Below are 19,619 nucleotides of genomic sequence, written 5' to 3' on the forward strand. Positions count from 1 at the left end.
AGGGGATAATGGCAAAGGTCTTACTGGCCCCTACAATAGAGTCTGGCAGCTACCTGACCTTAACTAAAGCTCCAGAGACAGCTGGCCCAAGCCTAGAGTGAAGCCTTCATAATTCTAACCTTCATAATCCTAACTTTACCCAGTTTATTATGTAGCCAGTGTGATTACTAAGAGAGCTTTGCTTGCATCTTTCAAGCCCCTTCTTTCCACCTGTAACATGGGCATCTTAGACCAAAATTTGACAATTCTATTCTTCCATTTACTCACTTTGAGTGTTTTTTTTTCCTGGAGTATGCATGGCACAAGCCTGAAACAGAGCTAAGGAAAACATGCTAGGGATGGAATTCCCTGACCTCCTAAGCAGCTTTGCATGGTTCCAGAAGCTTGTGGCACTCTCTTCCAGCTGTCTCTGGGATAGAGAGCCCCTCTGTTGGCAAACTCATGAGTACTCTGGACATGGAAAGCTGGGAGCCTGCCAATCCTTACTTCTGCTGTGGTGAAGACAGCTGGAAAGCACCCAAGTACCTGGTACATACACGTGCTCATCCTATGAGCCCTCAAAAACTTCTCAAAGGTAGCATGAGAGAAAGATACTAATACAAATTCTAATCCCTGGATAGGTAGCTTATTTAGTTGAAACGGTTTCTTGGTAGTGTATTGGAGGCCCTAGTCATTAGAAATAAAAATGAATGTATAGTCAAATAATGGCTGCTCCTGAGGCCGGCACAACCCTTAGGCTTCCTTTCTCCCTCATCTGGGTTTAAATTCTTCTCCTACAAGGAGGGCAATGCACAAGATAGGCACTTAATTAATAAAGGTCACTATTAATTATTCCAAAGTAAAAATGATCGGCTTTGATAGGCTGATCATTTTCAATGCCTAGATGGACGACACATTATAGCTCTTTGTAACAGGTTATTCTGAACCTAACTCGATCCAATAAACAAAGAGCAGGCAGTTTGGCTCACACCTAAACATTTTATAGGGACAGAAAGACAAAGGTGAGGGTGAGCATATCCTTACTAGGACAGACGATCAATATCTAATTCCTGATGAAGGGCAGAGGCTTAGAGCCTGGTCTTAGCACACAGCAGGTGATAGAACAGGCCAGGGATGAAGGAGCTCCAGAGAGGGAGTCTCTTTGAGTTATGAAGCTGCCAGAGCCTCAGATTTCCTCACACATGGGGTTTTCTTCACTTCTGAACAGGCAATGGCGCTGGGTGTTGTAATGCCTAGGCACATGCTAAACATTCAAGCACATACTGTACACTGAAGTGTTAAAGCTATGCAAGTTGCTGGAGAAAATTGGTGATCAAATTCAGCCATATTTTCTCTCTCACTGTGTAAAGTGTAGAGGAAGGAAATACCCATCTAGTTGGACACATAAATCAAACTGTCAACTGTGAAGAGCTGCCAAGAAGAGGAATGGGCAGAGGCAGATGTGCCATGCAGAAAAAGCAGCTTATGCACCAGCATGTCACCTTTGCACAGGGCCCTTTCAAGGCCGGCACTACTTCTGTATCTTTGTTTATTCTTTTCTCTGAGCTCCCCAAATTTCATAAATTTCTGGTCCCAGAAAGCATGGACCTTTCCCTGATTGCATGGCGAGATGAAAGTGGATGATGAGAGTTTCCTCGGTCAACAGATCAGGGAGGAATTTTCTGAAGTTACGACAAGGTGAAGTATGAAGAAAGAGCCAGAGCCCAGAGCTCAGGGAGTGAGTACAGCATGAGATGATGCAGGACCCTAGAAGATTTGAGATCATCAAACTAAGGGTAGTGGCAAGTCAATGTTGAGTTTTTTTGTTGAAGACAAGTGAAAATCAGTTTTACATATCTTTATCAAAAGAATACTCTGGGCTTAACATCCAAGTTAGTAGGGAAGATGAGAGCTCAAGAAGGCAGCTGCTGGGGCTGGGGTTGTGAAGTTCAGCGGTAGAGTGCTTGCCTAGCATGTGTGAGGCCCTGGGTTCAATCCTCAGCACCGCATAAAAATAAATAAATAAAATAAAGGTATTGTGTCCAACTACAACTAAAAAAAAAAAAAAAAAAAAAAAAGGTATATGTTGCATTACTCTGGTCAAAGGACATATGTGGTAGTTATAACCAGGCTGTGAGTGATAAAAAGAAAAATGAGTAGTAAGCAAGTCTTATAAGAGTCAGGGGGAAAAAAAAAAAAAAAAAAAAAAAGCAGAACTTAACAACTGATTGTATGGGAGGGGAAAGAGGAAAAGACTCCCAGATTTCTTTTAATCCTCCATTTCATTGTCCCACTATTTGTTCTTTACTCTGATTTACATGGTTTTATTATAAATGAATTTTTTCACATGCCTTCAAACCTTTTTGAAAAGTAGGCAGATTATATATAATAAATGAAAACTATAAACCCTCATATTCTTAGACAAGAAATAGACCATGAAATCTACCAGCTTAGTTGGAACTACAATGTGTTATTAATGTATAGGTAATTGATAACTATTCTTTTGTAATATTTCTGGAGTGAAACATACTTTGAAAACTAAAAATATTTAATTTCGTCTTTACCTATAAAAAAATATAACCATTGTGTGCCAAACAATCAAAAAGGGTCAACTTGCCTTATGTCAGTCAGCTTTTCCTTGCTATGACCAAAATACCTGATGAGAATAATTTTGAAGATGACACGTTTATTCTAGGCCTGTGGTTTCACAGGTCTCAGTCCATGGTCAGTGGTCGGACCCTCTTGCTCTGGGCCTGAAGTGAGGCAGAATATCATAGCGGGTTGGGGTGGTAGAAGAAAGCTGCTCAGCTTGTAGCAGCTGGAAAACAGTGAGAGCAAGGAGCCAGGGACAAGATAAAGCCCCAGGACATATCCCCAGTGACCTATTCATTCAGCCATGTTCCAACTGCCTACCCAATAGTCTACTAAAATCATTAATCCAGGGCTGGGGCTGTAGCTCAGTGATACAGCACCTGCCTCACACGTGTGAGGTACTGGGTTTGATCCTTAGCACCACACAGAAATAAATAAATAAAGATATTGTGTCCATCTACAACTAAATAAAGTAAAATAAAATAAAATAATTAATCCATCAAGTAGATTAACCCACTGATTAAGAATACAGCTCTCTTGGGCTGGGGATGTGGCTCAAGCGGTAGCGCTCTCGCCTGGCATGTGCAAGGCACTGGCTTCGATCCTCAACACCACATAAAGATAAAATAAAGATATTGTGTCCACCTAAAACTAAAAAATAAAAAAAATAAAAAATACATACAGCTCTCAAGGGGTGGGATGATGGCTCAGTGGTAGGGCACTTGCCTAGCGTGTAAGAGGCACTGGGTTTGATCCTCAGCACCACGTAAAAATATATAAATAAAAATAAAGATATTATGTCCATCTACAACTAAAAATATTTAAAAAAAGAATATAGCTCTCACAATCTAATCTTTGTATCTATGAACATTCCTGTGTTGCTTAAAATTCCTGAGTTTTTTGGGGAACGTTACAAATCCAAATCATTATACTCGAGTTTGTGCCCCAGCACCACAAAAATAAAAATGCTATCTTGGACCATTTTCTCAGAGTTAAATAGATGTGCTTTATCAGAAAGTAAATATTCAAAATGATCCATAGTCAAAGATCTTCATGAGTTTTCAAAGAAGCAACTCATCTAAAATAAGTAACAACATACTGAATTAAAAATTAGATTTGTCGTATTTTGTACCTTCCCACCACATGAAGGTTTAGTTTTTCTGTTTTTGTTCTTTTAAATAAACCACAGTCCGCTCAATTCTGATTCAGTATTATAACTCCACTAATTCTTTATAATTGGGAGAAGTGTTATAATGTCCTAACTATGGCTCTCCATTAAAACTCCACTGTTCAAATAATTTGGGGACAGGGAAATGACCATTAATTACAGCACACCTTAGCTAATGAAAGGCTTCCTGCTAAATGTCCTCTCAGAACTCCTTTTCTGGATCATTTGTAATTTTCACAAGAGTGACACAAATAAATAGATGCGAAGTACTTAGAAACAAGATTAAATATGAATAAAGCATGTCTTTGTTTTATCAAATCTTCAAAATAGGACAAAAGTAATATTTATCAAGTTTACTAATTTATCACTAATTCTAAAATCAGGCTCTATTTGTGTTACTTTAAAAGGTCAACCCATTGGGGGAATTTTTAGTTAATTCTAAGACATTTTCTAATGTTAATAATAAATTCCACCACAACAGAGATTATTCTGTTGAAGGTCATTAACAATTTTTAAGTGTTTGGGTTGTCCTTAATTTGTACATTATTTGACTGATTTATCCCTTTACTCTCTCTCAAGTCCCCTCCTGGTTTCGATTTTTCTATTCTCCTTTCTTTTCTTTATTGATTTCTTCTCCTCTCAAAGCCTTCATGACCCTTTATTTTCCTATCAACATCATATTCCAAATTCTGGGTTTTCTTCACAGGTTCCCCCTGCCCTCCCATCCCCCCAGATGTTTCTGCACCTCTAAATCCAATTCCAGGGAGCCCTAGTCATGAGAACATTTAATATGTGTGCTTTATTACAACCGTGTTTTAACCCATTTCATCGATAAGGAAAATGAAGATTCCGAGTTTACTCAGTGAGTAATGTGAGATATCAACTATTTTAATTTTTCAGATGAACTCATAAAAGGTTGAGATAAAATGAAAACTCAGGCAAGTGAAACTCCTTAAGTCACATTCTTATATACCATTCGAGCAATTTAAAATTGAAATTCTATTTTAAGTTAATTCAACAAAAGAGACTGTAGGCTACTTATGTACATATTATGATATCTGTTGTGTTGATTATCTTGTACAGGTTTGGAGTATTTGGTTTTGTCCTCATTCTACATCCTTGTATCTTTGAGCCCTCCTTTACTGTTACCCTACTTCTTGGCTATCATTTACTTATGAAGTGTAAATCATTTTAATATTAGCCTTAAAAAAAAAAAACCCATTGATGAATGAAAAACTATGCTACCTTTCCTTGTCTCCCTAGAAAGTTTTTTTTGTTGTTGTTGTTGTTTTTTTTTTGTGTGTGTGTGTGTATTTTGTTTGTTTCACTAGTTTTTCAATTATTCCAGAAACCAGATTCCATTAGCCTGAATAGTCTGAAAAATAATAGGCTTTAACTGTGGGGTTCTTAAGGTGTTATGGTTTGATTCTTTAATGTCCCCTGAAAAGCTCATGTGTTAGGCAATGTAGGAATGATCAGAGGTGAGACGATTACTGGTTGGTAACTGCTGGTAGGTGGCATGGCTGGAGAAGGTACATCCCTGGAGGTTGGTGCTTTGGAGACTATATCTAGCGCCTGGTTCCTTGCTCTCTCTGTTTCCCAGCTGCCAGGAGCTGAGCAGCTTTCTTCCCCCAAACCCCTCTGCCATGATTTTCTGCAGCACAGCAGGCCTAGAGCAATGAAGCTGGCTGACCATGGATTGAGAGCTCTGAAACCTTGAGCCCCAAATTAACTTTTCCCCCTTTATAAATTGTTCTCAGGTATTTTGGTTAGTGATAGAGAGCTCACTGAGGCTTTGCACAGGCTAGGTAAACACTCTGCCACTGAGGAATATCCAACCCTCAATGTAATATTTTGAAAAACTGTTTTGCAAACTCATACTTAAGCACCTGCTATTTTTTTTTGTGTGTGGGGGGGGTGCATGGGGGCTGTTTACTGAGGATTGAACTCAGGAGCACTCAACCACTGAGCCACATCCCCAGCACTATTTTGTATTTATTTAGAGACAGAGTCTGGCTGTGCCTCATTAATCTGCTGAGGGTGACTTTGAACTCACCATCCTCTTCCCTCAGCTTCTGGGTTGCTGGATTACAGATGTGCACCACTGCACCCAGCAATTTTTCAGTTTTGATAATGAGGATTGGTGTAATAATTTTTAAGTAGAGATGGTGGAGCTAAAACTCAGAAGAAGGATCTGGAATACAACTAGACTTATGACTAATCAGTGTATGGAAAGTGAGATCACCCAAAGAGAGCACACACAGGAACTAGGGAGAGAGGCTTGTCCTGGGAGCCACAGCAGGGAAGCATTTCAGGAAGAGAGTGGTGAGCAGCAACACCCATCACAAGCTAGTGCTGAAGTCAGGAATAAAAGTGCCTCCAGTGCTGGAGCCTCCAGAGATTCCTATGGAGCCCTTTCAGTGAAGTTTGGCCCACAGTGAGCAAGGGTCAAGTGAGAAAGTGAATACTGAATGTTCCCTTCTCAAAACCTACCTGGGGTGGAGGACACAAAGAAACAAAGGCTAGGTCAACAGCAAGATTGATAGAAGAATATACTTTTTAGGATGGGAAAGGAGTAGTGAAGTAGAAATTGAAAATAGCAGGGTGACACTAGGCACGGTGGTACTCGTCTATAATCCCAGGCTGAAGCAGGAGGACTGAAAGTTTGAGGCCAGCCTTAGCAATTTAGATCCTGTCTCAAAATTTTAAAAAGTAGGTTGTGGGTAGGGTGGCTGGCAATGAAGCTGAGTGGTGGAGTACCCCCTGGTTCAAACCCCAGTACTACTATACACACACACACACACAGACAAAAAGTGTGAAAAAGTTCAGAGATGTAGAGATGTTTCTGAGCATAAAGGTAAGTCACATACTATAAACATTTCTACTAGGACCTACAACTCACATATATATAGGGTGCTTAATATTCACACCTTCAGAAAGGACTAAAGACCACGGAATTCCAATTCTGATAGAAGTTTGGATATATAGTGTTTGCTTTTCCCTTTAGTAAGCTGGTAAACACCAACATAATAGGGTCTTTTTTGGGGAAAGACTAAAGGAAAAAAAGATACCTTGCAAAATGGTTCCACATCCTATGTAATTCACCCCACCTGTACCACATAGTACCTGGCCACAGGGGTGAGCAGCTCTGGGTATGATCAAGTAATGGGCGGAGAGGTGGGAGGTACAGGGTGTGCTGATGTCCTCACACGGCAATCTTAGGCAGTGCCTTCCACTCAACCCCAAGGCTACTGAAAACACACAGGGAAGGTGGGAAGAAAAGTATCCCTATTGAGGAACCAAGTACTCACATACTTGGCTCATTAAATTGTCCATCTGAGCAGTAGGATTATGTTTTCAGTTCTACTAAGAGGAAACTGAGGGATAGAAAGCTTGAGTAATTTGACCAAAGGTCACACAGCTAATGTACAGTGGACTAGGATTCAAACCCAGATCTGACTGACTCTACTAAGCCCACAGCTGCCCCGTTCTCTTGCTTTACATTAGAGATGAGTCCAAATTAAATTAAATCCCCAAATTTACCAACCATTAGAAGGAACCTTTATGTGAAGGAGACAACGCTTAGTGTTCAAAGGCTACCCCAGGACACCTGGAACACAGTCTAAAAAAATGCAGCTACAACTTACAACCTAACTGCTATTTAATGACAACATCACTTCACACCTTTATCATCAGTCTGGTTTTTTAATAGCCCATTCATGGAGTCCAAAGAACCCGATCCTTACTAACTACTAAGAGACAAAGAAATAATGTGAACTTTGTTTTATAGCAAGAAACGGCTACACAAGGAGATGGCAGAATAGAGATTACAACTGGAAAGACACCTCTGACATTAAGTGTGCTAGATTGGCTCCAATGAGCGTCAAGTCTCACTCAGTTCTTTACTCATCACTATCAGAAGCTTAAAAAATTCAGACCAAATATTCAGGGTAAGCCCTTCTTTAAACCTATGTTATGAAGATTTCCTTTTATTCTGAAATCATTTAATATTAACTGTTACGCTGACTCTCAAAGAGTAAAATATGTACTCTTACCCCCTGTGAACAGAGTTGTACCTTAGCTATGATTTCACAAATATTAAGGAAAGGTCTAAAAGGCTTAATTCAGACCTAAGATTCTTACTCTGTGAAGGGGTTTGGTATTTTTACTACATTCTTAGAATTCTACTTTGCCAAATAAATTTCCTTTAGTGCTTCTGAAAGATGCATCATTGGACCCCATACGCCTTCTTCTCTGTCTCTTAAATTAGGAAATGAAAAAAAATGTGGCATTAGGGAAAATATTTCTACGTACTACTTTTAGTTATTAAATCATCGGTTACACAAGCCAAGGCACCAAATTGCATCCTAGCAACCTATACCTAATGGCTGCTTTGTGTATATGATGGAATTTGAGGAGGTAGTACATTTCTTAGAGGATGCAGGTATTTATTCACTAATGTCACAATCAAGCAGAAGAAAAACCAGACCTGAATTAGACAAGCACAGGCTGAAAGATAGTAAGGCCACAGATATAAATTACAGGCCTCCCCTAAATCAAACTCTGTCATCAACCTCACATAGAGCTTTCTGCACAGTCAAGTCTGCCTTAATTGGTTTTCATCCTGTTGCCGTTGAAAAACAGAAAACTGAGCCATCTCAGGCAGCATTATGGGTCGGTCTCTCTCTCTCTCTCTCTCTCTTTCTCTCTCTCTCAAGCTCAAGTGAATACATCCATTTTTTAAGGAAATACTAATAACAAACAGGTTGAGGGTATTTTCCACTGGTTTAAAAATAAAGCATTCTGCTCGTAAAAAAAAAAATAAATAAATCTCAGAATTATAGGAACAGGAAGCAGCAGCTGGATTTATCAGCCTTCATTTCCTCTGAGAGTCAAAGTAAGGAACTCCCCATTGAGACAAAAGCAATGCAGAGGTTAGCCCCTCCCGCCAGACCTACAGGATCCCCACGCGGCTGCTGACAGTTACAACAGCAGATGGTGGTTGGCCACTTCAAAACCAAACTGCTCATTTTATCTTATGGAGCATTTGGTGTCCAAGCCCTGCATTTTGATAAAATGAAAAATCTGACTAACATCTAAACACACATATATAATTGGCCCTAGAGGAGCCTGACTCTCATCTCTCATTGTATTTCCTTCCTGGGCTCATTCCAGAGGTTTCCAGAGTCCCCGGGACATCAGAAGATGACCAGGACATACCCTGAGGGACCCTGTGGCCTTTTTCTGGTGGCTTACTGGATACAAGCCAGTGTCCTTGGTGGATTCTAGTCCCCTTTCAGCCATCTGTGATAACAGCTTAAGTACCTGGTCTCTCTCAGGCTCAGTTCTCTCCTCTGTGAAACAGCAAACAGATCGCCTATCTCACAGAGGTGTCATGAAAAGTTAACAAGAAAATGACTGTGAAGTACTTGTGAGTCACATGTGAATAGTAGCAGGTCAGAGTCACAGGATACACATACTTATCTAAGGGGCTTTACCAGTGTCAAAGCTTTCACAAACATTGCATTTGATGCCCTAAATGATAACAGCAGGATCAGGGGCAATGCAACTATGGTGGTCCTCCTCCTCCTCCTCCTCCTCATTGTGGTCATCCTTACTGTTTTACAAGTCATTGGTCTAGAGGAACCCAGGAAAACTCCTCTGCAAGTGTTCAAATACCTTAAAAACATTTCTGGCACTTAATGAGTGACAAGTATGAGGTGAGGAGTTTCGAAAGGTGCTTACATTTCAGGCTTGTGGCTCTGGGCAAGTCCCTTCACTTCTCTGGCAATATGATTCATTCACTTGTCAACAGGCTAGTGGCAGACAAAAATAAATTAGACCTGGTTCCAGTTCTTGAAGAACTCTTGGAAGCAAGGGTGGGGGTGGAAAGACGTGACATATAAACAGATTAATTACAAAACTGTATTTACTTAAAATATGGAGTATGAACAAAATGCTGTGGGATCAGAGGGCAGGAAATGACTAACTTTGTCTGGGGGACTCATGGAATAATTCCTTTAATTTGTAAACTGGGAAAGAAGGGAATCAAACAACAAATTCATCATCTTTGGGGGCTAAAACCCTGAGAAAACTAGTTTTAGACTGGCAATAATCTCAACACAGCATGATTCCTCTTATTTGCTTGCTCACAGTCAATGCATAGATATATTTGAAATAACCTAGATATCTTAAGTAATGGAAAACTGTAGGATACAAAATTCTAAAAAAATCACTTTTTTTAAAAAAGAATATTACTCAAATATACATTATACTTGCAAGTCTGTGAAAGTCTGTGGAAACAGGGTCTATGTTTAGCCTTAGGTGCAATAATTTATGAGACTGAATCCTAGAGCCAGACTGTGTGGGTTCAAATTTTGACTTCGCTAGTTACTAACTATAGGAATTGGGGCAATTTACTTTATCTCTCTGTGCTTCAGTTTATGAAATGTGGCAGTGCTGTGATAATAAGAATAGTAATGGTCACCTGCCATATATGGCCAATGTGAGGATTTAATGAGTTCATATACAGAAGTGTTTCCTGGCACAAACTGAATGTGACCTGAGTTAGCTGTACATTTCCAAAGTGCATTAACTGGGATCTTTGGATTGCTATTAAAAAATTACTCTCTTAGGATGGAAAGTTTCACTTTCTAGAAATTTATAGAATGTTCCAATAATCAGTGGTAAAATATAAGCTGTTGGCTTCAACAACCCATACTTTAAGCAAAACTGGGGGGAATGTTATACATCAAGTATGAATTTAAAAACTTACTTCAAGGGTCAGATGTGAAGCCAACACACTAATGCAAGTTTAAGGTGGTGTAATCAGAGATCTTTTTATTTTAAAAAAACGACCCACCTTTAAAGTAACTATATCAGGGCTCTGAATAATATTTTGGAAATTACAGAAAAGCAAAAAACAAAGGGAGGAGGGTATTTATATATTCCCTCGAGATTTCTTTTGTTCCATTGTCATAGTATTATCTTTAAAAAAGATATAGTTTATAGTATTCCAAAATTGTAAGAATTCAATGTAACATTAAAGATGCAAACTGGGGGCTGAGGTTGTGGCTCAGTGGTACAGCACTTGCCTAGCACGCGTGGGACACTGGGTTTGATCCCCAGCACCACATTAAAAAAAAAAAAAAAAAACTAAACAAAATAAAGGTATTGTGTCCATCTACAATTAAAAATATTTTAAAAAGATGCAAATTTGGCTACCTATCAGAAAATATAGACCATTAAATATTAAAGTTATTTTCATTTTTTTCTCATTGCATTCACATATAATTTTAGGAAATCTTTTGGGCCTTTAATAGTATTTTATCATTATTATATAGTGACTGTCAGTTGAAATAGATTGTATCTAGATAAAATTAAATTTCTGTAAATCAAACTGGATGTTTTAATTGGCAGCATCAGCAGCACTCACCAAACCATGTTTCTGCCTTTAATATTTAATACATTAAACATCATTTATCCACTGGCTTTAAACCAACATCAATACTTACTGACTCTGGGGACCTGTGGTTTTTATTATAGTCGATAATGCTTAGGTTCAGGCTTTGAAATTAACCACTAAGACCTGCTGCTGGAAGAGTGCTTTCCAGAGCCTCCAAAGAGTAAAGTGAAAGAGAGGCGGGTGGGGGTGGGGTGGAAGATATTTATCATACCCTTGTTATGTCTGGAAAGAACGAGATATTGTTTCTCAATACAAAAGGTTTGCTTTGTGATTCTTAATGCTTTACAACATATTTACAGGAAATGAAGCAAAATAATTCAAACTATAATGTTACTGAGATTGAAATATGTGGATACACGGGGGTGGGGGGTTATAAGATCATTTCATTTAAATAAATTATTTCCTCAATTTTTCAAGTGTGTGTGTGTGGGAGCTCAAGAACATTAAGTGTGGCACAAGACTACAATCCAGCAGCTCAGGAGGCTGAGGCTGGAGGATGAGAGTTCAAGGTCAGCCTCATCAATTTAGCAAGGTCCTAAGCAACTCAGCAAGACTCTATCTAAATAAAATATATATATTAAAAAAAAAAAGAAAAAAGAAAAAGACTAGAGATGTAGCTCAGAGTAACTGCCCCTGGTTCAATCCCTAGTATCAAAACAGAATAAAACAAAACACAAGCAAAATTAAATATGTGGATTCTACCTCTGGTTCAGAGGTAGAACGCTTGCCTGGCATGTGTGAAGCCCTGGGTTCAATCCTTGTAATACAAATCAATCAATCTATCAATCAAACCATTAATAACAAAGAATACATGGGTATATATACATACATAAGAGTTGTCGGGTCCCCCCCCACCCCAGTGCTAAGAATGCCAGGCAAGAGCTCTACCACTGAGCTATACCCCAGCCCCAATTTTTTGTTTGTTTGTTTTTTAAACTGGTAAGAATGAATGATACCTGATGAACTGGAGCTAGCTCCAGACAGGCCCTAACCTACTTTAGATCTATTTCAGGCATCAAGAAAGACATTGCTTAGAACAAGTCTCCCCCTCCCATACTGAGGATTGAACTCAGGGGCACTCGACCACTGAGCCACATCCCCAGCCCTGTTTTGTATTTTATTAGAGACAGGGTCTCACTGAGTTTCTTAAAACCTTGCTTTTGCTGGGGCTGGCTTTGAACTCCTCCTATCCTCCTATCCCAGCCTACAGAGCTAGAACAAAAGTTTTATAAGACTAAAACAAACAAACAACAAAAAAAGAAACCTTAAATTTAAGAAGTAATTGTCCTTTCCAACAACTCTTTTTTCCCCCTTCTTTCCTTCCTATCCATCTCCTATTTATTTATGGTACTGGGGCTTGAACCCAGGGGAGCTTGGAAAGAGCTATATCCTCAGCCCTTTTTATTTTTTAATTTGAGACAGGATTTTACTAAGATGCCCAGGCTGGTCTAGAATTTGTAATTCTGCCTCAGGCCTCCAACTTGCTGGGATTACAGGTGTGCACCACCACACCCAGCATTTGCTATCCTTTCAAAAAAACACCAATTGTTTTGTAGGTTGTCCACATAATCATATTAGAAAAAATAAAAGAAACGAAATCATTCAAGTGGTTCTGCCTGAGGGTATTCAACTAGTTCATTTAATTCTACAAATCAGGAATTACAATGATAAGATAAAATAAATTTGTAAGTGTTTGGTGGGTATAAGGCAAGAAACTTAGCATGAACTTGTAGGAACTGACCTTTTAGGTACCTGTGTAAGGTCAAAAGTTTATATCACTATTATTTAACCAATCTTTATAATCAGAATTAAGAACAAAAGTTTGGTGACACTGTAATATTTTATAGAAAAGGCTGATTTAGGACAAAAGGTTCAACATTCAAATAATTCAATGCTATAAACTTTTTATTGGGTACCAGGATCTCTACTTAGCAACAGATGAATAAAATTCTTTCATTTTTTTCTTTTATCTGCCTAATGATATTGTGTGATGCTCGATTTATAGTTCTTAGATTACCTGGGGCCCCAAAACTATTCCAATTAAGAGGTTTTAGTTGGGCACAGTGTTGAATGCCTATAATCACAGCAACTCAGAAGGCTGAGGCAGGAACACTGAAAGTTCAAGGCCAGCTTCAATAATTTAGCAACATCCTGTCACAATAAAAAGGGCTGAGGATTTAAATAAGTAATTAAGTGCCTCTGGGTTCAATCTTCCAGTCAGTACCAAACAAACAAACAAAAAAACCCAAACCAAACTAACCAATCAACAGGTTTTTAGTCTGTCCTGTATTTTACTGTCTTTGTAATGAACTATTAATGTACATGTAGGTAGTGTATGTACCAGAAGAGTTGTTACTTTAGGTTTCTACAAAAGAAAATTTAAAAGGTAATCCTTCTCAGATTTATGATAAAGGTAACTCTATACACACCAGGCAGTTCTATGAGAAATTATATTCAATAGAATGTTGATTTTATTTCCCCCAAACAATTATTTATATGGGAAGAACATGAGTGGCCCAAGCTCTATTTCCAGCAGATGCAGGAGAGTTCTAGCAGAACTCTAGCTCTGACAGACACTGCTGAATCCCACCAAGGACAATTAACATTTCTAGGTCCCAGACTCCTTATCTATAAAAGAAAGACTGTATTAAGATCGTCTTTGGGCCCCTTCCTGACCTAAAATTCTAAAATTTGGTTCCCTTAAAATTCAAAGTCAAGGGCTGGGGATATAGCTCAGTTGGTAGAGTGCTTGCCTCACATGCACAAGGCCCTGGTTTCAATCCCCAGCACCACGGCAAACAAATAAATTCAAACTCAAATGTGTCCTTAAGAAAAGCCACCTTCCATCCCACTCCAGGGCAGGGTTATCTGGGCCTTTCTTGACATTCCATCTTAGTTTCTTCATAGTTTATTAGGATAATCATCAACAGATAATTTCTGTATATACATGATTTCAGGAGAGACTGTCTTATTCATCTTTGTGTATGTGTCATCTAACACATTCTAGCTGCCTGGTACACAAGAGACAAATAATAAATATTTATGGGATAAACTCTTGTAATCACACTATCAAGCATCCATTTGGTATTTGTCTTTTCAGGGGCCCTTGGCTATATTCTTAAGACACATTAGTTTTCTCATCCATAAACTTTTCAATTAAGAAACAGGGCCCCTGGGCTCACATCTGTAATCCCAGAAACTCAGGGATCTGAGGTAGGAGGATCACAAGTTTTAAGACCAACCTTGGTAACTTAGTTAAAAAAAAAAAAAAAATTAACCCCCAAAATAAAAAGGTCTGGGGATGTAGTTCAGTGGTGGAGCACCCCTTGGACTCAATCCCCACAATAGGAGGGGGGAAAAAAAAGGCTCGCGGGGTGGGGGCGGGGTGGTGGTGGGAAACAGGACAATCAGGTGAGACTATAATACTACAAGTTTAAATTTAGCACATTTTAAAAAGTAAGTTTTAAATTTATAATAAGTTTAAGGAAAAACATGCTCCAGGAGTTTAAGATCTCTATGATTCCTTGATGCTTTCCTGTCTTGTGATTCACCTTGTAAAGCTATTAACTTTTTTTTTTCCCTTCCTCCATATTATGGGGATGAATTGCTTGTTTTGAGGGGAGGTACAGTGGGTTGAACCCAGGGAGTTTTACCATTGAGCTACATCCTCAGTTGTTTTGTTTTGTTTTGTTTTGTTTTTAATTTTTTAATTTTAAGACAGGGGCTTGCTAAATTGCTAAGGCTGTCCTTGAATTTGCCTTACCAGTCACTGGGATTACAGGCTGTGTCACCATGCCCTGCTACAGCATGCTTATTTTTAAAGATTCAACTGTTGAGAAGAAAAAGTGATCTCATAAGGGGAGAGACTGATTCAGAGCTGGAAAAGACTTCAAGGGAAGGAAAAAGAAAAAAAAGTTTAGGAAAGGTTAACAAAAATTTTTAATGAAGTGGTGTGAATTAAGAGTGAGGTTACATAAGGCCAGGGAGAGAAAAGAAAAGATGTATATTTTTTTGCCTGAGGTGCTTAGCTTTCAAGTTCCAAAACAAAATTTCATGTACTGTTTGTCTATTCTTTGGCATTTATTTTCCTTGTTCATGCACATCCCTGGCAATCAGGAACAAAAGGGAGTAAAGGCGGCTGTCACTCATGCATAAAGGCACAGTGGAAGACAGGAAGCCCAGCGCCTGGAAGATGGATGGGGAGTCCTTTGGGACCCTCTGTGTTCTCACAATGACAAATCACAATAGCCTCTCAGCATGAGTAAAGGCTGACAGGTTGGTCTAAAGGAGGTTGATTTACCCATGAGTGTTTATTAAGAAGTAACAGCTGGGGCTGGAGGTGTAGCTCAGTAGCAGAGTGCTTGTCTGTTGTGCACAAGACCCTGGGTTCAATCCCTAGCACCACAAAAAATAAAATATTCCTCAAGAAGTAACAGCTGAATTCAGATGAGTTGGGTTTGATATAGCAAACTGAGATTGCTGGGCTATACCCAGACTTATTCCAGCTCTACTTGAGCCCTCACAGACCTGCAAAAAGAGCCATTGACAGCCACTGGAATGCAACCAGTAGGAAAAGCAAACTAAATGCAGTTTGGGAGCCCTTGCCAGCAAGCCTGAGCCCAGATGACTCAGCAGGGTAGAGCTGTGACCCTTCACTTCCGGAGTCTTCACCCAGTGCTGCTACAAATGCATGCACATGAACTGGTCTTACTCCAGAGCCTATCCGAGAACAACATGCAGTGGCTAACACAACTTGGCACAACACACAGGCAGGCTTCTCTGAAGAAGGTCAATCCCCAGGTTCTGGGTAACATCAACTCCCAAAAGGACATAAAGGACAGAGCACCAACATAAAGGACAGAGCAGACACCTAGCAATCACAGTCTACCCGAAATCCTGTAAAACTGTTCCCCTAGACAGGCATAGGAGTTGGAGAATGTAGAAAAGAACAGACAGGGTGGGATGGAACTATGGGGTTCTGGCTGATGCATCACAAATCACCTTCCAAGGCTGAGCAATCAGTAATGGCAGTAATGATGAACTCCCTTCAGTGACAGCAGTGGCTTTACTCTTCAGCAGCTGAGACGCCCCAGAGCAGATAGCTGCCATGCATAACACTCTGCTCCAGCTTCAGATAAAATCCACCTCTGGGCTGCGTGCATTCACCACCAGGTATCTGGTACTTTATGAAGAGGAATCCTTCCTTCCATTTTTTAGTCAAATAAGGATTCATTTTTGAAAGGCGCTTTTTAAAGAAGCTCCAGAGAGGATGGGAGGGTAGTTCAGTGGTCAAGTGTTTGTTTAGCATGTACGAGGCCCCAGCACCATAAATAAATACACGAATCCACACATAATCCATAAGTTATCTTCAGAGATAGGATGGGGGTTAGAAGTGAAAAGTAATAGTCCAATTAAAACATCGGGGATCGGCTGCCTCACAAAATGTGCTCCCACTCCTAAAGATGCGCAGAAGGGCAAACTGAGGTTCAGTTTTCCCAGTAACACTGCCTGGCTTCCTTCCCCACTGAATGCACTTACTGAGCAGGGGCCAGAAGGCCTCCTCAGGTTACATCACCTGGAGGGAATTCCCTAAAAGAATTCATCTGGCCTCTCTCTCCCCCTGAAAATTCAAACCTTGCTCTTTCATCTCTCTGGGGTCTGCCTGCCTACAGAGATGATGAATTCTGGATCCCTCTCCTGTGGGTGTAGATGGCTTTCCCTGCAGCTTCCTGGCTCCTGTTGTCATGCTGTGCTAGGAAAAGGGTGGGTAAGTCTACCTAATAATTCATGGATAAAATTTCAGAAGGCTCCCTTGGCTGCAGACCCTAAGCCACATTCTTTAAAAAGCATCATCAGCACTAAAGATGGCATTTTTGTATCTATCAGCCTTACTTCTTTCTTTCTAACTGGTTTTGAATTTGGGAATGAAAGAGGAGTTATTTACTGGGTCCTCAAATCTCAAGAGTGGTTAGGAGTTGCCTTGTATATCTTATAGTTTCAGTGAATATTTACTGAAGATATATATGCAAAAATGTTATAAGAAAACTTCTTAACAAAAGAAAATGTGTAAATGTACATAACAATCCTATGAAATTAGTGTTGTTATAGACCCCAAGTCACAGGAGAAACTTGTGTTCAAGAAGTTCAAAAAGCAAAAACGTGATAAGAAGGAAACAAACAATAAAATATATGATCTTATTTCTTCGTGAGTGGATATTTGACCATATCTGACCCCATCTAATTTTTGAGAAACAGTCCAAAATATGATATGCAGAAATTTCTGTATGAATTTTCAGAGCAAAGTAATCTAAACTATATTCAAGTCAGGCACAGTGGTGCATGCCTATAATCCCTGGGACTTGGGGAGCCAAGGCAGGAGGATCACAAGTTCAAGGCCAGCCTCAGCAATTTAGCAAAGCTCTAAGGAACTTAGTGAGACCCTGTTTTCAAAATAAAAAGGACTTAGCATATGGAAATTGGTTTTTCAAACATGTAGAATATAGAAAGTTTCTCCCAGATATTTTATAGGCCAAATGACAGGTGAAAACCTAAGACAAAGGACTCTTCCTTTATATGTACCGAAATAAACTTGAAGGGCACCATGACACTGTTTCACAAGTTCTTCCCCATTTTTACAACCAAATATTTAAGCTATTATTCCTTTATGAGTTATTAAAAAACATTCAAAATGAACTGCTTCCATGTAAAAATTCATACAACTAGCCAACTGCCTGCAGTTGAAAAAGGGAACTGTGTGTAGAATCATAATAGCAAGGGGACCTGACCAGCTTCCACAGTGACTTTAAGGTGTTACCATTTTAATTCACCCTCACAAATGCACAACGAGCCTATGAAAACTAGTGCTGTTATCAACCCCAAGTCAGGGGAGAAACTTGTGTTCAAGAAGTTCAACTCCTTGACCAAGATTATCAGCTGATTAACAATAATGGCATTGAGATAGAAACCCAGGTCTTCTAAAACTTGGTTGCTATCCATTCCATTCAGTCATGATTCTGGAATAAGGATGCTAAGATGTTCACACTTTCCCCTGCAGCTTTACAGTCTCTGGTCCTGAGACCTGGACACTTAAGCAAGACCCGAATAAAATAAGCAGGAGCATACAGAAGTGCTAGTTAATTCACTGCCTTCAAATTCCTCCAACCTTTCTCTATTCCTGCAGGCTCCTTTTAAGGAAGAAAAGTGAATGAAGTCTTTCACTTTATTTCCTTCCTTCTTTGTCCCTGGTCTGACCTGAGAAGGTACAGCCCAGGAACCTGACCAGTAGAGAGCTGATAGGAAACAGTCTCCCATCTGCTAACTACAGGATGCCCCCTTAACTCCAAGAAGAACCTGATGGTTCAGCTTTCTTGAACTCACCAGTGTTCAGATGCTCACCTACAGCTGCCATGAAAGCAGCAGCTGGCACGGGGTTCTTGAAGGAGCCAAGCTACAGATGAAAGGCATTGGCTTTGATAGCACTATGGGAAACGAGGGAGGGAGAGCCTTGAGTGCTGGGAAAGCAGGTTTCTAGTAGTAGTTCTGCATCCTGCTCCGCCCACTTGTATTCTTCAGGCCCACCTTCTCTGATTAATTTTCGAAGGCACAGCAAAAGGCTGAGTCCTGAGCAGGGGGAGCTTGAGTGGTCTCAAGGCAAACTGGGAATCCAGTGACAATAACAATTATCAAGGACAAAAACAATGCGTAAAAGGAGCTTCCCAAACCACCAGAATCATTAAATAAAATGACATCTGGATATTGTATACCAGAGTTATTAAGTGAATTTTAAAAAATATTTATTTTTTAGTTATAGGTGGACATAATATATTTTATTTTATGTGGTACTGAGGATCGAACCCAGTACCTCATGCACGCTAGATGAGTGTTCTACCTCTGAGCCACAACCCCAACCCTATTAAGTGAATCTTCAAGGCATCCTTGTTTTGGAAATCAATTCAGTGAAACCTGACTGTCAAATTTCTGGGCTCTACTCAAGACACCTAATTAATCTTAAGAACTTCATTCAGGAGAAATAGCAGACTGAAATGTTCATAAGAGATTCCTTCTTATGAATCATGGTTATTGTACTTCAGTTAAGTGTGGTGAAGCAGCCACAGAAATAATGCTTAACTTTCCAAAGGAAAAATCCTCCTTAAGACCAACCAGCTGCACCCGAATCCTGAAAAGACACATCCTGTGTGTAACTATGCTTGCCTGAAGGTGACTGAGATAAAACACCTAACACCCCTCTTTCTGCTAATCCTGCCATTTCTCTCAGCTGTGAGAAAGTATCACCAGAGTGGAAATTACACGCAGCAATGTGATACTGGGAACCTCGTTGAAAAGGCATCCATGACAGACCACGAATACTGGGTAAGAAAAGTGAGGAAGAGAATTGAAAAGATGGCACTGTGGAGA

At 39.7% G+C, this 19,619-nt stretch overlaps 1 protein-coding gene across 6 annotated transcripts in view; it reads right to left on the reverse strand.

Annotated features, from left to right (window-relative positions):
* Lrrc8d (leucine rich repeat containing 8 VRAC subunit D) overlaps positions 1–19,619 on the reverse strand; it is a 112,232-nt gene that overhangs the window by 11,901 nt on the left and 80,712 nt on the right. The window lies entirely within an intron of this gene.

Source organism: Marmota marmota, unplaced genomic scaffold (assembly GCF_001458135.2).
Source record: "Marmota marmota marmota unplaced genomic scaffold, marMar, whole genome shotgun sequence".
Lineage (NCBI taxonomy): Eukaryota > Metazoa > Chordata > Mammalia > Rodentia > Sciuridae > Marmota > Marmota marmota.